This window comes from Oryzias latipes, chromosome 3, assembly GCF_002234675.1.
Source record: "Oryzias latipes chromosome 3, ASM223467v1".
Classification (NCBI taxonomy): domain Eukaryota; kingdom Metazoa; phylum Chordata; class Actinopteri; order Beloniformes; family Adrianichthyidae; genus Oryzias; species Oryzias latipes.
This window is the reverse complement of record NC_019861.2, coordinates 9249884-9273150: the sequence shown is the minus strand read 5'-3', so window position 1 is coordinate 9273150 and position 23267 is coordinate 9249884.

Sequence of the window (23267 nt, the reverse complement as noted above, 5' to 3'; positions counted from 1 at the left end):
GATGGATCCATTCATTTTCTATGCCAACTTACTCCTGTTCAGGGTTACAGCTGCTGTCAAGCAAAAGGGGGGTGGGGGTCAATTCTTCGGATAGTTTTCTAGTCTATTGCATTCCTGTGAATAGCCACGTTAAATTATATAGCTTCGAAAGTTTAAAATGCCAACAGATGAACAAGTCAAATTAAGAAATGAAAAGAAAAAAAATAAATCGCTGGCACTACGAGACAGCTTCTACTGACTCTGTGATGCTAAGCTAAGGAGCCCGTGTCCTGACATGGAAAAAATAAAATATATCTTGTTCCCACAAATTAATATCTTGTCCCAACAAATTAATATTCCATTCCCACGAAATAATATTCTGTTCCCACGAAATACTATTTCGTTCCCTTGAAATAATTCATTCATGCAAACGTAATATATTATTCACGTCATAAGTCATTCATAAACACGGATATGCTCTCCGTCCGCCCGCAAAAGCCGCTTTCAGCGGTAACTTCCGTGTCTCTGTGACCCACATTTGTTCAAGAAAGGAAAAATAAAAACAAGAATGATTAATTTATTATTGTCTCAATGAATATAAGAAAAATATCATAAGATTTAGGACGCCCAAGCTTGCTGCTTCGCCATGCCACAGCGATTCTCCAGACATAGCTCCTAGCTCCGCCGCAGAGCTCTTTTGCTTGTCATGCCGGCATTTGGGCAGCTGGCTGGCCGGCTACTGGCCAGCCAGTATAGGATATTGTAGTTTAGGGTTGAATAGGAATAATAATATTCAGGACTTGTCTTTAGCAGTCACTTAACATCTGAAGGCTACATGCTACGTATCCCATCATGCATCACACATATCCCATAATGCATCTCAACCAATCACCTTGGCCCTGTAACTGTGATAGGTAACAATAGGACAAATGATAAGCTACGTAGTATGTAGCCTACTAGCATTTGGATGTAAAGCGACTGCTAACGAGTATGTTAATAAAAGAAAAGTCCTATTGGCTGGCTGGCTGGCTGGCCGGTAGACGGCCCGTCAGGTGCCCGAATGCTGGCATGACAAACAAAATAGCTCTGCGGCAGAGCTAGGAGCTACGTCCGGAGAATCGCTGCGGTATGGTGAAGCACCAAGCTTGAGCATCCTAAATCTTATGATATTTTTCTCCTATTCATCATCTTGTTTTTCTTTTTCCTTTCTTGAACGAATGTGGGTCACAGAGACACGGAAGTTACCGCTCAAAGTGGCTTTTGCGGTAGGACGGAGAGCATATCCGTGTTTAGGAGTGACTTATGACGTGAATAATTAGTAAATTCGCACAAATTAATCATTTCGAGGGAAAGAAATAGTATTTCGTGGGAACTGAATATTAATTTGTGGGAACAAGATATTAATTTGTGGGAATGAGATATATTTTATTTTTTCCATGTCAGGACACGGGCTCCATACTAGACACTAGACCTGCTTGTGCAAAAAAGGATTTTGGAGAATAACAATGAGTCTTCCTCAGCAACACATCACATCAGAGGAGTATGGCCTCCAACCGGACAGGATTTCAGCCACTCCTCCAAACCTTCCCAGTGTACAGAGGCAGTGCTTGTTTTTGTGGAGGATTCTTTTCCTTGTTTTAGTATGGCATGAAGCAGTAGTGTGGACAAGTCTCTCCAGAGGCGAAATGGCAGCTGAACAGCTATCCAAACCTACTTTTTGTCACTGAGAGAGAAAAAAAGTGCCCAAAGGTACTGTGACAGTTGTTTCAGAAAGATCAGGGTGGGAAACCACTTGAGCTACAAAACAACCTGGCTTTAATGATGCTTTACAGCTGTTAGACGGACAGAATGGGGCTGTTTTTAGGCTGTGAAACACAATGTTTAATCTCAAGGCAAAACAACAACGACAAACCAATTCTTTTTTTCTGAGGGCAGACGAGCACAATCCTCTAAACCAGGGGTCGGGAACCTTTTCGGCCAGGAGAGCCATAAATGCCACATATTTTTAAATGTAATTTCGAAAGAGCCATACAATAATGTAGTGTCCCTTTCCCACACTGAGGCACGGAGACTTAACCTCTTTTAAGGTTCTTTATTCTGGTTACTGTAGACCGCAACAAACGCCGTACAATCAATTCAGCAACTCCTGAATCTCTCCCGCCGAGACGAGAGCGCTTCTCCCAACTTTATATTCCCCCGTCCTGCTCCAGCCCTCCCATTTCCTTATTCGGCCCATGGCGGAACCCCATTGGTCCAAACTCCCTAACAGGCTGAGCGACAGAACTGAGGGCCAATCAGATCTCTGCTTGAACGATGCGTTCCATGAACTCCAGAACTTTTAACGCGGCCCAACAGCCAAGTTAAACTCAGTCCGCGACAATATGTTTAAAACTAAATATACAAATGAATGTGTGCATTTGATGTAATTTCAACATTTTTAAAGTCCAATAAGTCTGTGGATTCTTTTTAATAACATTGTTATGCTGTTGCTAATAAATGATGAGTATTTCTCGTGGTGGTTTTGCTGATGGTCTAGTCTGGTTGATCCGTGGTGAGTTTCTGCTTCGTGCAGGCGTTGAGACTTTAAACGTGATCGTAGTCTGAATGTTCTGTAGATGTGAGACAGACATGGAACCAAACACACACACCCACGCTGCAGGAGTGACGGGCAGCAGGTTTACGTTTTTACCATCTCTGCGCGATTCACCTGCTGCCGGTCCCACCCCCCCACCCCCTCTGCTTTCTTCCTCACACATCCCGTCCCCAAAACTGCGCGCTCTTCCTCAGGGAGGCAATTCAAAGGTTTCCGGGTGGTACAAACTCTGTGAAATAATAGATAACAGTAAACTGATAGTTTTTTCTCTAAGCACCGCTACGACTGCGCGCCTCTGGCATTGCATCGCGCCCGAGAAGGACTGGTCTAATGAAAAAAAAAAGTATAATTAAGGATTTGTCTGCGAGCCACATGTGACCATCAAAAGAGCCATATATGGCTCGCGAGCCATAGGTTCCCGACCCCTGCTCTAAACAGTTTCCTGGCTACTGAGCAGTAACAATCAAACCCAATCTTTCCAGATTCTACAGGGCTGCACTTAACCATCTGGATTGGTGATATGACCAAGGAGACAACTACCAGAAAAATTTTGCATGCTTAGCACTGAAGAGCAGGTGCAATTTTCCACCTCAGTGATGCTCTACATATATATTATGGGATGGACATGGATAAACTGTTGGATGTGCACCGTGAGATTCTGCCACCCCAGCAGGATGTTGTGGAGACAACAGCTCCTTTGGAGAGGTGGTCAGTTTTGTTTAAAAGACACAATGGCGCCAAATCTGCCTTTCTCCTGAGCCCTACCATCATCAATGCTTTGTGGAATGTTTATGCTAAAGTTCATGTAAAATGAGTTAAAAGGCATTACACCCTCTACCTGTCTCTGTTCATTTAGGCAAATATTTTAATGCCAAAAAGTACGGAGCCCTGGAAAATTGTTCCCTCAAATAATAATTTATGGCCGAGAATTTGTATTTCGTGGCTACAAATTAACATTTTATAAGTATTTTGAGGGAATTTTTTGTGAACAAAGTGGTATTTTAGTATCTTAAATTATTGCGAGCACAAAATGCTAATTTGTGACAAGATGATCCTGATTTTTGTACCCAAAATGCTAATTTTTTCATACACTATATCAAATTGTGGCCACAAAAGACTAATTTAAGTTCAGAGATAAGTATATTGTGGTCACAAAGTACTATTTTAAATGCAAAAATTTGTATTTTGTGTACAAAAAGTTGTATTTTAGAATTTTCAATTCCTACTGATTTATTATCACAACATACTAACATACTTTGTGGGGGAAAAATGCTTATTTCTGCACACAAAATGACAGTTTGAGCCCTCGAAATGCTAATAAAATGCGAAATGTGAATGTGTGCACAAAATAATATGTGCGCAGAAATTAGTATTTTCTTGTTACAAATTAGTAGCAGGAATGAAATATAATAATAATAATTATCCATTTTATTTACAGCGCCTTTCGTGACACCCAAGGACACTGTACAAACAAAGGTTAAAAATAAACATTAAAAGCACAATAAATATAAATGAAAAATCAATAGTGAATCAAGAAGGGAAGGCAGAAATAAACGGGTGAGTTTTGAGTTTAGATTTGAAAGTTGGTAGAAAGTCTATGTTACGGAGGTCAGGAGGGAGGGAATTCCAGAGTTTGGGAGCTAAGCAGCTGAAGGATCGGCTTCCCGTGGTGACGAGTCGGGCCAGAGGAACAGAGAGCTGAACAGAGGAGGAGGAAGAAAGAGAACAAGAGGAGGTTTTGATGTGGATGAGGTCGGACAGATAAGGAGGGGCCAGGTTATGGAGGGCCTTAAAGGTGAACAGGAGGAGTTTGAATTGGATTCTGGAGGTTATGGGAGGCCAGTGCAGCTGGTGGGGAACCGGGGTGACATGACTGAAGGAGGGGGTTCTGGTGATGATGCGGGCAGCTGAGTTCTGGACCAATTGGAGCTTATTGAGGGTTATTTGAGTGAACCAGTATAGAAGCAGAGTGGACGGTGAGGGAGGGGCGTAGACGATAAATGTTACGTAACTGGAAATGGGCTGACCTAGCAATGTTATTGATGTGGGACTGAAAAGATAATGAGCGATCTAGGATGACACCCAGACTCTTCAGCTGAGGGAATGGGGAGAGAGAAGCTGCGTCGATGGAAAGAGTAACACTTGTGGCTTGGGAGAGGGTGGATTTGGAACCGATGAGAAGTAGCTCGGTTTTTATACAAAAATACTAATGTGTGTGCCCAAGATGCTAATTTGTGCTTACAAAAATACTAGACTGTTGCCACAAAAAACTTATTTGAGTTCAGAGATAAGTAGGCTATATTTTATAATAACAAATATTCATTTTGTGAGGACAAATTACTTTTTATTCAATGCACAAATTAGTATTCTGTGTGCAAAAGTTAGTACTGCTTATTTGTGGGGACAAAATACTTATTTCTGCAGATAAAATGACAATTTGTACCCTCAAGATGCAAATAAAATGCTCATTTGTGGCTCCAAATAGTAATTTGCCTGCACAAAATGCTATTTTGAGTGCACAAAATGCAAATTCCTAGCTACAAATTAATAATTTCAGGGAACTATTTATTTTTTTGTTTTTGTTTTTTCAAATAATGTCCAGGGCTCTGCAAAAAAGAATATCTAAGAGAAACTGAGGAATTCACCCACATTTGGTGAATTGGAATCTGGTCATCCTGGTTTGAACATGAGGAGAATAACCAGCCATTCACAGCTCAAGTCCCATCAATACAATTTCAGAAAACTACCTGATGGTAAATGGAGCCTGAGGGAATCTAGAATGGAAGATTGCAGCTCCAAGTGACCAATGCTGCATCTACTGTATTTATTTTAAAGCATCTGGTAAAAAAAAAAAAAAAAAAGGATAAAGACAAGAGCTCCTGCTGCTATTGATACAAACAGAAGAGTAGGGAGCAGCAGTGGGTTCATGAGGTCTGTAATAACACTGACACTGTAAATTTAACATCTTAAAAGCTGGAAATAAAATCAAATCCTGTGCATTTTACAGCATGAGCAGTACAAAAGATGTACTACTAAGGCAAATAAATGTGAGGAGACAATCACTAGTGAACACTGCAGCAGCTCCTGTCACTCAAAAATTTGTTGAACACAATCACTTCTGTCCCCCTCTACCCCTTCACCTGTGGTTATGTCATTTTATTATTATAAAGTGCCTATTATTATAAAATGCCTATCCTAGGCACTTTATCATTGGGAGTTGGGTCATTTAGACCCACTAGACAGTGCGCTGAACATTTTTTCTTCAATGATTTGTGATCTTCACTGGTGTCCATGGAGTACATGAAATCTTTCCACCTTTATCCACCTTTGTCATAGTAGGGAGAACACGTCAATATAAGGATGGGGTTATCTAAGATAGCACAAGGGTTAAAGGGACTGATACCTTCAAAACTATTTTAGGACATTTTTTACCCTAACCACCTCTCAAAAGTTCGGACACACTTGAGTGTCAAAACACTTTATGCAACAGATTGAAAGGGCCTTTTTCATGTAAAATCAACATTTTTCTTTTTACTTTTAATGGTATTAGAATGTTAATTCCTCAGGAAAAAGAACCCCAACATTTCGCTCCTTTAAAACCATTTTTGAGTATTCCAATAAAAAACTGCTTTCTGAGCACCAGCCTCCCAATCTTTGAAAACGAGTGGGTTCTCACATTGTGACGTCACAAAGTAAGAAACCGCCCCTTCCAGGAAGAGTCTGTGCTGGCAGCTCCGCCCCCAGGCTGACACACACACACACTTTTTTCCACAGAACTAAGAGTGACCGGCAAAATGCTTTCCTCTTATATGCACAATATGCACATCCATCTTTACAAAAGTTTGGATGTTATTTTTTTGTGGGCGGAACACCGGGGCTAGGTTGACGTCATGAAATGGGCGGCACCCACAAGGAGAGAAGGGCGATGCCTCAGAGAGTCGACTTACTTCCGGGTAGGAAAATGAACTGCGAAAATAACTCATATTTAATAAAACGTTTGTTCTCTAGTGTGCCAAAGGTCATATATTACCATATACAGTAGTTTATTCTGAAAGGCTTAAGAAAAGCATAATATAGGGCCTCTAAAAAAATACACAAAAATCCTGATTGTATGATTTTGTGAGTGGAAAAATCCCAGCCATTTTCTTTACTTCAGCTAGTCACAAAACCGAATTATTTTATTTTACAGTTATGTGGCAAGCCAATAAAGCATGTTCACAATCTCCTCTGAAGTCTAGCTGAAGAGGAAGAGCTTTATCGTACTTCAATTCAAAAGCTCACTGAAGATTTTTTAAGTGCTTTTTGAAAGAACTGGTTTTTGGTATTTATGTTGAAGTTTCTTTCTCTAATCAAAACCTTGCTATGGTTTTTTAACCATTGTGCTATCCTGGGCACTTAGATATTGGGAGTGGGGTCATCTGGACCCCACAAGACAGTTCGCTGAACTTTTTTCTTCAATGATTTGTGATCTTCATTGGTGTCCATGGATTACACGTCAATGGTCATCTTGACCCCATAGGATAGCACAAGGGTGAAATAATCAGAACCATGCCGGTGGGCTAATGCTTTAGTCACAACTCCCCTTACAGGTGGATATGTATGTAAAAAATGGTCAGAACCTGAAGAGGGCAAACAGAACATGTTAAGCATGTTCATGTGGCATTTTTCTGATGATGGCGGACGTTTATCAAGAAACTGAAGCTTAAAATTGCATTTCTAAATATATCTTTATTCAAATCATTGTGAATCAGCGCTGTAGAAGACTAGAACCATGTACGTCATTTTTTTCCTCGTCTAAGCTGACATCTGGCTCAAAACTGTACGGCTGGATAGCTCCAATATTGCTCGTCGTTTTTGTTACACCGCTAATGTTAGGTTTGTGGCTGTGAGGAGCTGTAAGCTAGTGGAGGAGCACATAAACCGATAGATGATGGGAAGTGGAGGCGGGCTTTCTCTGTATCAAGAGTCCCGCCCACAAATCTGAGCTAAATTTCTTGTGAACTACTCAATTTCATTCAATTTTACTTATATAGCCCAATAATACAACAATAGTCATCTCAATGGGCTGTGTAATAAACACGAAATCATAAAGAACATGAAGTCAAAGGATTCAATAGGTAATGACTAAACTGAACAGACTAAGCTAAACTGGTCATCCCTGCCCTTAGACCCTCCTTCTCAGGAATGAAAAACTCCTAAAAAATGTCAACTACTGCCACTCTGTTGAAATTATGGCCTAGAAAACGACCATATTTCTTGATTTGGGCTAAGGAATTGAATGATTGTAGTTAAAAGACCACTCTGCAGTCTTTCCTCTCTATGACCCTCTATGGGCCAGGACCACCCAAAAGGAATGCAAGAGGGATTCTGAGGGAAGAGTTTGCTAAAGAAAAGTTTTGGAGGTGTCAGAAAGTGTCAGACAGGGAAAGCAGTCTGAAGCAGAAAGTTGAAGGTGTGGTGTTGAATGTCGTCAGGGGTTGTGCCCCCACAAGCGTGTAGGGGATAGGGAGGAGTATAAGGTGACGTATTAGAGTGCAGAAGTTGGATAAGTCTTGTGCAGAAGTTGTGATCTGAAGGAAATCAATGACTAAAACCTTGTGATGTGAGGGTTTAACCAGATAGCATTGGATGGTGGTGTGAGGATGACTCTGCAGAGGAAGGTGAATTGGACAAGAGCAGAACAGAGGACCAAGTGATGAAAAATGAAAAAGGAAGTGTGCTGTATGGCTTTTAGGGAGATCAGGATGTAGCAAGTAGTGAAGGTGGAGGTGACAAAGGCCAAACAAAGGCTGTATAAGGATCGGTAATGGTAAAAGGCGTATACTTATATGTATAACTTTACTACCTTCTTAAACTACATTCACGCCGCCCTCGGCAACAATGCGGGAAACAAGCCTTCAATCTGCCTATCGGAGGTAGACCGCTCTACCTCTGTACCACGGCCGTCCATATTTATAAAATATGTCAAAAAGTTTTCAAAGTGCTGCCCCTAAAATAATGATACTTAGAAAAAAATATCACCAGTAGACCAAAAAATTGGTTGTTTTAGAGAACACGTGAAGCCAATCAAATAATCTGCACTATCAAGCACTACAAGAGTCTTCCTGTGCTCCTTTTACACTCTATAATAGCTCAGCTATCATCAGCTCTTTAAGAGTGGAGAAAGCAGATATTTGAATCTTTTTGGTCGTCTGCTTCAATAAAAGAACCGAAGGAGTGCACCATCGTCAATGATGTCTGAAAGTAACTGCATGCTGAGATTCCGTTTCCTTACAGAATTAACAAACCTTAGTAAGCTGGAACAGAAGGTTAAAAACACCCACAATCCCACAAGTATTTTATCAAAATACACACAGTATTGGTTTTATGATTTCCGCTCCCAGCGTTTTCTGCATTTCGATAAGTAGAACAATGTGTATGCGCACACTTATAAAGCTTGCGTCCTCTTGAGTTAGGCACTTTGTAGCACTAAATAAAAATGTCAGCGGCTTGTAACCGGGAAGATTATAGGATCTGCTACTGACTCAGTCTTGCGCTAATGGCCCTCACACTACTTTAAAAAATGACCTTTAAAGGCAATTTAGCCCACAGCATTTTTCAAAGGTTAAACATCTCTTTTCTGCTTACCCATTTGTGAGTGGATGGTGTGACGATTTAAATTATGTTTAATGAAAGTTTTATAACAAAATTATCTTTCACAACACAGTGTCAATAGTTTCTAGCTGTAGATGAAGATTTTTTAAAAAAAAAAAGTTGAAATCTTGACAATTAGCTTATACTATGAATTATTCGTCTATCCCTACTTTTGCGATGCAAATCTGGATCCAGGATTGAGCTTAGTATACTCTTAAAAATGATTTCATTTTAAACACCATGTAGATATTGAAAATTCCAACAGAGTTTGATCAAAACACCCCATAGTTTCAGATTTCACCGCATTGATATCTCAACGTCCACCTTAGAAATATGACGGATGGCATGGTCCGTGCAAACAAATTTGTTTGCTAAAGTTCATGTCACACGCCCACAATGCACATTTTGCGCATATTGCACAGAAGAAAATTGGCCATACTTTAAAATATTAGAAAAAGTGTGAAAAGTTGTGGTCTTTGGTGAAATTTTCACAGATGGATCACAAATGAACCACATTAAAACCACTGACGTACGAATAAATTATGCAATGACACGTAAATCAACATAGAACATGAACTGCGTATGATTATTGTGCTATTTATATGCAATTCATTTATAATTTGTGCGTCAATTATGTAATGTCAACATGATACGTGTGCCGTATATTCAATTTAAAAGTTATGCGTCGGTGATACGTGCGTGAAAAGTCAGTTAGACATGCGTGGACCAGTTGTAGAAAGACACAACTTTGTGCATGCATCTCTCAAAAATCACCCACAAGTTTGTAATATTTATGTAATAATTGCACATAATCCGTGTAAAATACGCAGAAACTGCGTAATTCTCAACTGACCAAAAATTTTGAACAGCTCAAAATCAAAGTCACGTAAAGACCTGAAACCCCTTGACGGACATCTGTGCATATCGATGAATGACAAACGCAACAAACACTTATAAATTACGTATATCACACATATATAACGAAAGACCAAAATTTCATACGTGGCTACTTTAAGCTCACTTTCATTCAATATTCAATTAAATTTAACTTTCTTCAAATTATTATTTGAAGGATCTCTCCCTAAAAGTTTGAACATTGCGTTGGAACAATTTTTACTCAAAATTTTTTTTTCAATGTATTTTTTTGATAAACCATCAACTTTTTTATATTCAGAAGGCAGTGGACTCGTAAATAATCATCACAAAAGGCTCATATTAATTAGATTTTAACTTAGTGAAATTGATGACGTCATATCCGCCATTAAAAATGAAAAAAGGAGAGAGCAAGGCGTCCGAATGGCTTTTTAAATACTACCTGTAAATGGGAAGAAGATATGTGGTTTTTTTGTGCCAACACATTTTGTGTTTCAACAAAAGAAAAAACGCAGTAAGAACAATGAGTACCAATAAAGTGCCTGGAACCTCTACTGAAATTTGATTTTAAGTTTGTCCCTGAATGTATGCAAAGATCAGGTCAAGACAGATCAAGTGTAGATAGATGAATGCATTTACCCGCTGCAGTTTAAGTGCTCCAGCCTCGACAGTCACTAAACACAGACAGTTAAACCAGCCAGCAAATAAACCAATCACAGATGTGATTAGAAGATAAAACGGTTAACTGTGCGTGCTTGAATGTTACCTGCAACTGCAGAAGTAGAGGTTCAGGGCAAAAAAAAAGTTGGGTGCAAAGCATAGACAAAGACACCGAAAAGAGTTGTCAAAGACTCTAGGGACACTGAAATGCTCCTGTCATTTACAAAGGCATCCACTGTCCTGTGTGGTTTGTCTTGATCCGCGGCCTGTCTCATCATGCTTCTAAAGCACATGAATGAACACAGCTTGACAGAGTCTACTGAGGTCTTTGATTTGATTTGCACAAAAGTGCTGTGTTCTATGCTTGATCTGAGAACTGGATGACAGGGAGACAGTATCCAACTGAGAATCAAAAAGAAAAAAAATGTGAATTATTTTTTATTTAATACGGAGCCCATGTCCTGACATTAAAAAATTAAAATATATCTCATTCCCACAGATTAATACCTTTTTCGCACGAAATACTGTTCCGATCCCATAAGATAATATTGTGTTCTAGCAAGATAATATTGCGTTCCCTCGAAATGATTAACTCGTGCGAGCGAAATAATTAATTTGTTCGAACACAATAATTATTCACGTCATAGTCATTCATACACACGGATATGATCTGTCCGCCCCCTATAGCCGCTTTCAGCGGTAACTTCAGTGTCTCTGTGACCCACATTCGTTCAAGAAAAGAAAACGAAAAACAAGAATGATCAATTTATTATTGTCTCAATGAATATAAGAAAAATATCAGAAGATTTATGAGGTTTGCTACTTTGCCATACGATTTACCGGACACAGCTCCTACTAGTTCCGCCTGCTGAGAAAAGAAAACGGATTCTGTAAAAAAAAAAAAGAAACCTCAGGGGTGTCCACATGAACAGCCGGCGATGTACCAGAACTACACGTTTAACCCTTATGCTATCCTAGGCAATTTACCGTTGGGAGTTGGGTCATCTAGACCCACTAGACAGTGCGCTGAACCTTTTTTCTTCAATGATTTGTGATCTTCACTAGTGTCTATGGATTACATGAAATCTTTCCACCTTTATCCACCTTTGTCATTGTAGGGAGAACACGTCAATGTAAGGGTGGGGTCATCTAAGGTAGCACAAGGATTACATAGTCCAGCAGATGGGCTTCCTTCAGATGGAATTGGAGGACGGCTGGGGGTGTGAGACGAGCCAGCTTCAAATTCTGGCAGCCTTTAAGAACTAATTGTTATTGTTAAGTTTAATTCAAGTAAATTAAATATTCTCTGATTGTTAGCTAGCCTGCCAATACGCCTGTCCAAAGAGGAATGTTTTAAGTCTAACTTTGAATGTAGAAACTGTGTCAGCCTCTCTTACATGAGTTGGGAGTTTATTTCATAAAACAGGGGCTAAACGCTCTACCTCCAACAGTACTTTTACAAATTCTAGGAACCACAAGCAGTCCTGCATTTTGTGAGCAAAGTGTTCTATATGGATGGTAAGGCACTATGAAGTCTGTAATATGGGATGGGGCCATACCATGTAAGGCCTTATAGGTTAGCAGGAGGATCTTGAACTTAATTCTAGAATCAACTGGGAGCCAGTGAAGTGAGACTAACTCAGGAGTGATGTGATCTCTTCAGCTATTTCCTGCTAACAATCTAGCTGCTGCAATCTGAACAAGTTGGAAACTTCTTAAGGAACTTTTAGGGCACACTGCTAACAAAGAGTTACAGTAAGCAAGCCTGGATGTAAAAAATGCATCTATTCCCATCCCTACTGCAATAACTAATTAGTTCTAAATAGTAATTAGCATATTTTGAAAGTAACTCCTGTGCTTGTTTCTAAACACATCAATTCTTAATTTGAAATCTGCCATCATGACTTGTCATGCGACATGTTTATCATTATGCTGAAGCAGTATTGCTTTCATTCTAGTTTAGCATTTTTTTTTTTACTTGTCCTGTCCAGCAGCTGAGCAAACAGATAAGAGCTGAAAGCCTCTTGTGTTAGACATATTGCACTGTTACAACAGGGGTTATGAATCTTTTGACACACTTAGTTTTATATTTGAATTAACCTTTTTTTTCAATTTAGGCTAAACTTATTTCATCTTACTTATATTTCTATTATTCTAGTTTAGCTTCAGCAGTGGTCCCTAACCCCCGGGCTTCAGATCGGTACTGGTCCATGAGACAGGGCTGCAGTGAAAAAAAAAAACATGACGTACAAATTTACCATTTATAATCTGATTCTGAAGGAAGTTTTATTTTGGAAAACTGCTGGATTCTCACACCACATCCGACTCTTTTCTGACGCATGTCCAATTGCTCGGTCACGTGTTGAAAATCCATCTAATATTTCCTTAAAGTGGTAGCACCGACCACTAAATTTAAACCCCCAACTAGCAAAGTTAACAGAAAAAAAATGTATTTTGAAAGTTTGCTTTTTTTGCAGAAAAGTGCCAGTGAGTAGCAAAAGAGGCTTTGACTTGAAAATAAAAGAAAGCCGCATATAACAGACAAAAACCAGAAGTCTTTGCTCAAAATATGGATTTATTGGGACAGTTGTTTCCAACAATGCACAATATTTAGCAACAGTTTAATGTTACGAGAATGCTGCAAAGAAAGCTGATCAAACGGTGGATTCAATATTATTATTACAATATTTTAAAAATACTGGCTTATGACCTTTTTTTTTTGTGTATTTATCCGTCATGTCTTAAAAGTCAGATGAGGACAAAGTGGGGGTGTGCATTTTCCATGTGTGAAATTTCGGTCATTCGTGATCCATGCGTGATACAAGTAATTCATGAGTGTTTCTTGCGTTCGTTGATATGGGCAGATGTCGGTCGCAGGTTTCGCCCAACAGGTCTTTATGTAAATTCATTTTGGAGCCGTTCAACATTTTTGGTCGGTTGAGAATTATGCAGTATACACATATTTTACATAGTTTATATGTATTTATCACAAACATTTTATGCATGGTGCATGATTTTTACGAGATGCATACGCAAATTTGTGGTTTTCCACGACTGTTCCACATATGTAACAGACTTTTTACACATGTACCACCATTGTGTAACTTACGTTATTCATCGTTAACATTTCATAATTGATGCACGAGTCACTAATGAACTGCATAAACAGCGCAATAATCACGTACGGTTTTTGTTTTACTTTGATTTACGTGTTCTTTGTGTGGTTCATTCGTCTCTTTTCAGTGGTGTTAACGTGGTTCATTTGTGATAAATCTGTGAAAATTTCCTGTAAAGACCACAACTTCTTTTCATGTATGAACAATTTTCATCCAGGTTATATGCACAAAATGTACGCAGTGGCTGTGTGACGTGGCCTTCATGTAGGGCCGGTCAGTAAATTATTGTCTGACATTAAACCGGTCCGCGACTAAAAAGGGTTGGAAACCACTGGTTTATAATATATCTACAAACCTCCACAAAAGCATACTTTATTCTGACTACCGGTTAGATAAAAGAAAAAAAAAATGATTCCATTAATAATGCAAAACCACATTGAGATGTGTGCTTCTAATTTTACAATAGGTTGTATTAAAAAAATCTACACCTTTTTTTTTATATCACACCATATAAGAGAATCCTAAATCCATCTTCTCTCAAATTTTTGAGGGAAAAAAATGACTCCTCAATACAAACACAATGCTGTCTGTAGTCGAAACCTCTATTGCATCATTAGAAATGTCAGACACAAAAGCTTAGAGACAATTTTACAAGACACATTATTATCAAAGTGTAAAGAGAGCACAGAGTACATCAGTCAAGTGCAGTGTAGCTTTAAGACACTGTCTATACTATGCATTTCTACAGTCTTGGTTGACTATGATTCGATGCTTCTGGGCTGACACCTCAAAGACTGAATTTATTCTTCTGTTGCTTAAAACAGCGACACGAAACATCGTGTTAACAATACACAGAAGCAATTTGTCTTTGTTTCTTTTGTCTAAGCCCTTCTGGGCTAAAACAACCAACTGGATTCAGAAACACAGTTACACAAAAGCACATTAGCTTCTTCTCTTGCACATGGCCAAAAAAGGAGGAACGGGTTTGCAAGGAGCTCAGAATTTGGCAGTTTTGTCAAATTAATTAGCAATTCTGTTTCTCCTGTTGAAGTCTAACATCTACTGTTTTCCTTTATCCCCAAGTCTTTTCTGTTTTTGGTTTAGAAGAACTTTTTTGGAGCCAAACAAAACACAAGATAGGCAGCCAAGAAGATTAGAAAAAGACACACAGTGTTCCTCACAAGATGGTACTCCCATACCAACATGCAGCACAGCGTGAATTAACTTCACATTCCGTGTAAGCATTACAGCTTACAGAGCTACATCTTACAGAAGTTCCAGTTCTTTATGTTTTCCCCCTCTGAACTGTTTTTTTCTCTTCCTTAATATCTCATATCTTTACTCATTTTTAAGTTTCCTGTGAGGATAAACAAAATCTCTTTGAATTGAATTTCACATAATTAAAAACACCCCTGTTATCTCTGCCCGAAGGACCTAAAACAAAGAAAACTAGACTTGATGACCAGAAATTAAGTGTAGAGCCCCTAAACCTACTACTAGGATGGAATCAACCTGGATGAATGACAGTCTTCATAGACATATTTCTTCTAGATATACTATATTTTCTGCACTTTAGAGCAAACCTGATTATAAGGCACACTATCAATAAATGATCTAGTTTTGAACTTTAGTCATACATAAAACTGTACTGAACTATAAAGCAAATTTAGCGACACCATTTCCTTTACACATATGCGCAAAACTTTATCAAAATTCTAGAAATGTCAAAAATGCACAATTTCGCCATAGAATGAAAAATACGGTAGTTGAACATAACCAACTGTTATAAAAGGGAGAAATTTAAAGGGTGACAAGACAGATAACCTGATGAGGATGAACTGAAAACCAGACGCTGATGATGATTACTTAAATTAGGACAGCTGTGGATAATTAGCAAAGGAGACCAGGTGAGACTGTGACGGGGGGGGGGGGGGGGGGGATAAAGCATGTAAACAGAACACAACCAGAACCAAGTAAACAGTGAAAAAGGCAAACCAAAACAAAAGGAACAATTTCTAAAAGACACGTGTAAGATGAGTGATGGACTGGGAGTTTTGTTGATAGGTCTTCTGTGACCACAGAAATAAACCCAAGCAAATCAAATATCCATCAGTAAAGATTTAATCATGATCAAAGCTCACACCTTTATAATTATAAGCACCGTCACTTAGTCTATGACCTTCAACACGCACTTTAAAAAGATGAGCCCCACTTCGCCTGTCTGCTGAATGCTAAGTCCTCGCTTGCGTTAACTAACACAACAGAAAACAAACAAAAAAACAAACTAGGAAAAGCCACAGCACTCAGAAAACACTCAGATATGGGACAAAACTACAGAAAACTCATAATTTTTACCCAATACTTGGGGTGCAATCAGCAGGATCATTACAATATTAAAGCTGTGCACTCACAAATAATTTCAATTTCTTTTTATCTTTTTATTCCCACAAATCAAAAGATCTTGCACAGGTTCTAATATAGAGGGATATAAAAGGAAACAGGGAGAAAGAAACATTTTCATTAAATTCTAGAGTACAAATGAAAAAGAGAGGATATATATATATATATATATATATATTTACACAGAATACAAAAATAATTATGTAATTAAGCATATTTAAATATATACTATTTATAAAATATAGATATGTTTATGGTTTACATCAAAGTAATTAGTATCCAACTTTGAAAATTGAATTTATCCTTTATTTTCTACAAACATGTGAATGGCTGTGTCGTACATACATTGAGTTTATTATTGTCATCTATTCCGTTATTATGATTTGCCTTTCAAGATTAAAAATCTGTTCTTGGTCCCATATTATGTTAAATAATTTTCTCACAAAAATACAACTTGTACATGATTTTTTTTCTTCTTCTTTATTATATATTTTTTTGTTTGTTTGCAGGGACTTTAACCCTAGAGTCCTTATATGAGTCCTTATAGTGTCAAAAATACGATGGATATTTCTGATAAAATAAATAAATGGACTTCTCTGAATATGCTTAAAACTCACTGGCCCTGACAGATCACTAGTGGGTAAATCCCACCTGCAATTTTACATTCATTTGTCAAAACTGACTGTGGGTTACCAAGAGATGAAGTAGCAGTCGCTCAGAGCCCTGGGAGAGCTTCACATGAGTGAAATGACCCCAAAGTGTCTGGATTGCAGCCATGATAAGAGCTAGTCAAGTTTTCCAAATGCACACGCCATAAACTTTGATGTGGATATGCAGCAGTGAAAGCAGACTGCAAGGGAAAAGGAGAGGCTGTTTTAGGAGGCTTTCTACCCTTTTTTTGTTCTTTTAATATAAGGATGTGAAAACACTCAATTATTTTTGATTCATGAATATATTTAATAAACAGTCTTCCACTGTACCAAGGTTTTGACCACAGCATGAAATGGTTACAGCCATGTATTCATGGAGCCCTGCAGTAGGGCTAATTAAAGGGAACAAAATAGTGATTATTGCTTCTGTGAGAATTAAGAGTCTTTAGTTTGAACTAAACAGTCAAATATCGACTGTGGCACTCCAACAAACAATTCTGTTTGAGTTGCCGGTGTGACCCTGAAATTGCTCTTTGTCGAAGACCCACTTTTGAGCTTTTTTAAAGTGTTCCCAATGGTCTTTCCATTATAGTAATGCCGTTTTTAGCCAAAATCCATAGTTTCTACATAGCAGCAGTAGTTCATTTGAAATTTTCTCTGATTTGTGGGTGGGACCACTGGCGGTGAACAAGCCTGCGCTCATTTCCCATCAGCCCTTTGCTCAAACACTTTCCCTCTATCTTACAGCCCCCTCACAGCCCCAACCTAATATTACCAGTGGAACAAAAATGGGGAGCAACATTGCAGCTATTTAACTGTACAGTTTTAGCCAGATACCAACTCAAACAAGGAAAAAAAGACGGATGTGGATCTAGCCTTCTACAAGTGGATGCATCAGAATGGAGCGGAGGAGGGAGCTTGTGATCTGCTGATTGTAGATTCTACATCAAAAATACAAGCTTTTTCAAACAGCATTCTTTCATTTGCTACTGATTCACAATGATTTGAATAAAGAAATACTCACTTAATTTTCTTTAAATATGTCCACCATCATGAAAAAAAGGTCAAAAGAACTTGTTAAAATCAGTAAAAACACAATTTTCATTGGAGTGGGACTGTAGCATCTTCATTGTTGTTCACAAAAACATGATCTTTATTTTTGAGACATTTGAAACAGCTGCATACCACCTGCATAAAACCAGTCCCCTTTTGAGGATTTTCATATCGCCTGGTCAAATCCTGCAATGCCTTTACAGTTAGAAAATAATAATAATTGTATTTTCCACATTTTAGGGTGGAAGGGATTTTTATCCTTCACTGTCAATAAATGGTCTGTTTTTGAACTTATGTCATTCATAAGGTGGACCGAAATACATTAAGAAAGAAAAAAAAGTCAGAGATAAATCCCTCATTCAGACTTTATTGATTACATTCACAGTAATTCTAGGAGTTTAAAACACGCTACGCGGTAGCAACATTAGTCTAATGACAGTACACGCAACTCCCAACCTTTACTGCAACACAAAGAACCTCTGATACAGCTAAAACAAACATTACTATTACTACGCTTACTCCCAACATTCTCAGTATCATGTAGCACAGTCTGACAACATCACTAAACACAACCAGAATGAATCCACACATATAAGGCGCTTCAGGTTATTAGGCATGCCGCCTTTTTAGAAAAAGAAAATTAGGCTCTTAAGTGCGTCTCATAGTGCAGAAAATATAGTAATTGTAAAATTATAATTACTATATTACCATACCATTATTGATTAAAATGTGATACATATATAGCCTGTACCATTAATTTGAACTGTAACAAGTTTTGCTGTATGCTCACAGGATGCATTGCCTGATCTTGCAGCTGCCTTAAATCCAGGTGTTATAAAGTGCAAGAAAAAGCCAAAAACGTGTTTGATATCTCTGTTTTCTCTGCTTTGCATCAGGGCAGTGAGGGCTAGAAAAAGCAGCAGTTGCTGCAGGATGTGTTATTATGATCCCGGCATCAGGGAGAGTTGACACTGCCAATAGGTCGGCCTCAGCTCTGGGCTACAACGATCAATTTTACAGTATAAGATAGAGGTGCACAGTTTACCACAAAGATGCGAACATGCAAACTTATAAATTATTCAATAAGTGGTGTTTCAGTGAGCGCCTATTTTGACTTTCACAGGGTTGTTCATAAAACATGGCTTCATCTACACTTTAATGATGCTGACCAGTTTACTGGAAATGATTGAATCTCAATGCGCAGTTAAATAAGTAACATTTGTAGAAGCTTTAAAGAGTTCAAAAATCCACATTAGTGTTTGTTAAGGCATTTGATGGCAGTGTTATCAATGGTTGGCCAATTAAAGAACAGAAAAATAGAAGGAAGAAGAAAAAAACAATTAAGTGACTCATAGGGATAAAAACAAATTTTGGAAAACATTAATTCTGTAGCTTTCCAATTAATGTTTTAATTTTTTTGGTAAAAAAATTAACTGGAAGTTCAAAAGAAGAAAATATTGTATCTGACAGGGCGGAAAAGATGAGATCTTTACAGAGGAGCCCTGAGCACCAAGACCAGAAAATGAGCTCTGTCGGCCAGAAATCTTACTCTTCTTATTGATATTGATCAGATCTTTTCATTCTCGACAGATACATTAAGATCATTTTTCCTTACGATGCAATAAAACTTGAAAATGGTTTATTTAATGAAAGGTCTTACAGCCCTGTCAATGCCCTAGTGATTACTGGATCATTAATGAGGCTGAGAATTGTTTTATCTGATATGTAGCAATATTTCCACACATACGCACAGGTAAAGATGTTTTTCTTTTCTTTTAGCATCTATTTTTCTTGTTACACTGACACATAAAAGATGCATATGCAATAAAAAATCTTGAGGAGCTATAGTATAAAAATATGTCTCACTGCATATCTGAAGTTTTTTAGATCATTATTGCCTTGATCTTAACATTCAGTTGAAATTACAGCAATAAATATTTAACCCAGTAAAGCTGACAAAAATCAAAGAATTGACAGAAATTTCCATTTCTTTTCGACTCAAGATGTTTTTTGAACCCTTTGAAAACCACAGAAAAGATTTCGCAAAATATTCTTTTTAATTAGATTTAGGTTGAATCTGAATTGATTTCCTACCCCTCTACTTCCTCCCTTTTGTTCCAATTGTAGGGGCATTTAAAGCTGTAGTGGTGTCCAAGTGTTTTTTAAGAAGTAGCTGTGTTGACTTAGGGTGGGGTATCTCTCCGCCGGTAAGGTGATCTGCGTCGCTCTTGTTGGGAAACACATTTTTCTTCACGTGGGCGGCTCTGAAGCACAGAAGTTTACATTTAAATGTAAGTATTGAGAATTTGTTTTGGCACGACTTTTTAAAAGGTATAAAACCGATGTGTATTTTCTGAGCACATAGAGCACCAACGTAGCTCACCAGCGACTCTTGATGTTATCATCCGGTGGCAGAAACACCCAAATTTAAAGACACAATTTCCTCTTGGAGGGATAAATGTAGGGCTAGCGAAGCAGTTCAAATTCAGCCGTATGGTAAACCGTATGAATTGTGTTTTGCACACAAAGATGTTAGTTTAGGCTGTTCAGGGGGGAAAAAAATCCCTTAGTTCCACTGTTTCAGATTTGATCCACACAGTATTAACATAGTCAAAGTGTCTTGTAAATAAATAATTATCAACAAATTTTAGACTATGGGTCAGCAACCTGTACCACTCAAAGAGCCATTTGGATCAGTTTCCCACAGAAGCACAGGGAGCCGCAACACTAGGGGTTTCGGTTTTGCCGATAAATCACGATAGTTCATTTGGCAATACTTTTATTGTTTCAAAATGCTGTCTTAATATTTATTTAATTATTTATTTAACTTATTTATGAGCGTTGTGTTTCCTTTGATCTTTTGTCAATTTTACACAACCTTGAATAGACTTTTCCGTCTGAGATGATGGAAAAAAATTCACTTTGATTCAGACTCCTTTCTATTTTTTTTTTCTTTAAATCCAGTAGACCCAATATATTATATTAATTTAATGGATGACAACTATTTTTTATTAGAAAGCAGAAAGCAACATCAGTCATCGTAGCAGATAGTTGACAGGGTAGTAGGGACGTCCTAACGCAAATTTAATTAATTTTACGCGGAAATGGGTGGATTTAGTCTAGGAAAAATTAAAAGGCTTTTTTTGGGGGCGCTCATGTGCCCCCTACCACTGACTGTTATGGGATGGAAATTTCTTCTAAAAAGAGAATGTAGTCGGCGTTCACAGCTGCAGACACGCCCCCTCCACGTGTTCACGCTGCTCTCTTCCTCCTGTCCGCTCGCAGTACCCGACTGTGTTAAAAGGCACCACGACAATCTTAGAACAGCTTGAGCCGCAGCTCAAGAATGAAAAAGCCGCAGGTTGTCGACACCTGTTTTAGACTCTTTCAACTCATTAAGTAGTCATTTTAAAAATTTCAGTTATTGTCACCATAAAACTTGAAAAAAAACCTTTCCCGCCAAAAATGTTTTTAAGATTTAATGGAGGCAGCCATGTTGAGGCAGTAAAAGTAGCAGTAAGCAATAGAAGCTCTTCTACTACGCCTAGAGCAGGGGTGGTGAACACACAGCTCTAGAGCCGCATGCGGCTCTTGGCCAATGAGCGTGCAGCTCTTTGCTATTTTCTTCATTGTGCCTCATTTCATAATTTTTCCCTCTTAAACAACACTCAAACCTTCAGAGGGTATTAAAAATAAATAATAAATGATAATAAAAGTAATGTGGCAGTGTGTGTGTTGTGATGCTGCTCCCGACACAAACCTGACTACCAATCATTTGCGCGGGTCACGCCCAATCCCGGAACACATAGATAAAGATTTGATGTGCTGCAGACTGTTACCCTCATGGGCAAAATGGTGGAATTCAGGATAGAAAGATAAACACAGGACGTTTCTGGATGAACGGGAAGATTCTTCCTTTTTTACTGAACAGAATGGCAAGTCTGTGTTTAATATTATGAACTTTTGGAAGCAGTAAAATAATTCATGGCAGAAAAGAACAAAACATATCCCTGATATCTTCCTGATCTGACACAAATTGTCTCCTTTATTAACAAGTTGAAGCTTTTCAAAGTGCAAATTCAAAACGGCCATCATCCCATTTTCCTTCTTTGCAGAGCTCACAGCAGAAAGCTGCAATCCAAATGAATAAAGCGCAACTGGACGGAAAGTCATTAAACATGTGTTCAAGTTAATGCGCTGTTAATGCGGACAGGGGCGGCACGAACAACACAGCCAGTTCAATGGTAACTTAGCACTTGTTTGCATACTACGTTGAAGGATGAACTGATTCATTGCAATGTATTAACATTTAATAAATTATTTGCTTTCGATGCAAAAGTCAGTCATTCAAGTTTAAATTAATAAAACACACGAAAGCAAGATATTCTAATGAAGGTAAAAATTAATTTAAGTTGCACACAACTGAAATGTAATTTATTTAATGTGTTCATTGTGAATATGAATCAATTAGACACCAGAAGGATGCTCTGTCCAGATATTTGTGGATTTGTTGGTGTAAGGGTCATTGAAAGAGGAATGTTGAGATACAAAGAATTACCAGTTAAATACTGTTGGATGAACGGTGAAATATTCAGTTTTTATCATCGAAAATCTGACTTCAGAGTAGTCGGTGCCTCATCACCACTATCAACATCACTGCCCGTCACTGAGAAGTAGTGTGTGTCAGAGAGAGGCAGAGAAAAGAGTGAGAGAGAGAGAGAGAAAGAGAGAGAGTGTGTGTCTGTGTGTGTGTGTATGAGATGAGAGAGAGGTGCCTGTGTGTGTGGAGGGGTTTATCTGACCTCCAGGGTAGTTGCTGTGTTAACTCTGGCTAAGCTGCATTTGATGTGTGTATTGAGGGTGGACATTTTCCTTGAAATAAACACAAGTACAATACTTGCTGTTGTATTGTAGGGAGAGGAGTGTTTATGGAAAATAATACGGCTTTAATTGCGTGTTTGTGTGTGTACGTCTTGGCAGGTCAGTGTGTAGTGTGGCTCTTTGACTCTCAGTGAAAAAATTCGGCTCTTGGTGTCAAACTTCTTTGCCACCCCAGCCCTAGAGGAATGACGATGAACTACAGGCCAGAAAACGTGGACCAAGTTAAACACAATGGGTTTCAAGGAAGGTTTGGATCGTGCCAACGAGATAGGAGGTCTCAGAAAATAGTGTATCAAATATATTCCAAATGTATAAGGTTAAACTTAGTTATGTTTTTGTTTTTTTTTTTGGGGGGGGGGGGGGGGTTTAGACAGTATAATTTTTTTTCTACTGTATCTTCTTAAAAAAGGATCTTAATCGTAGAAATGG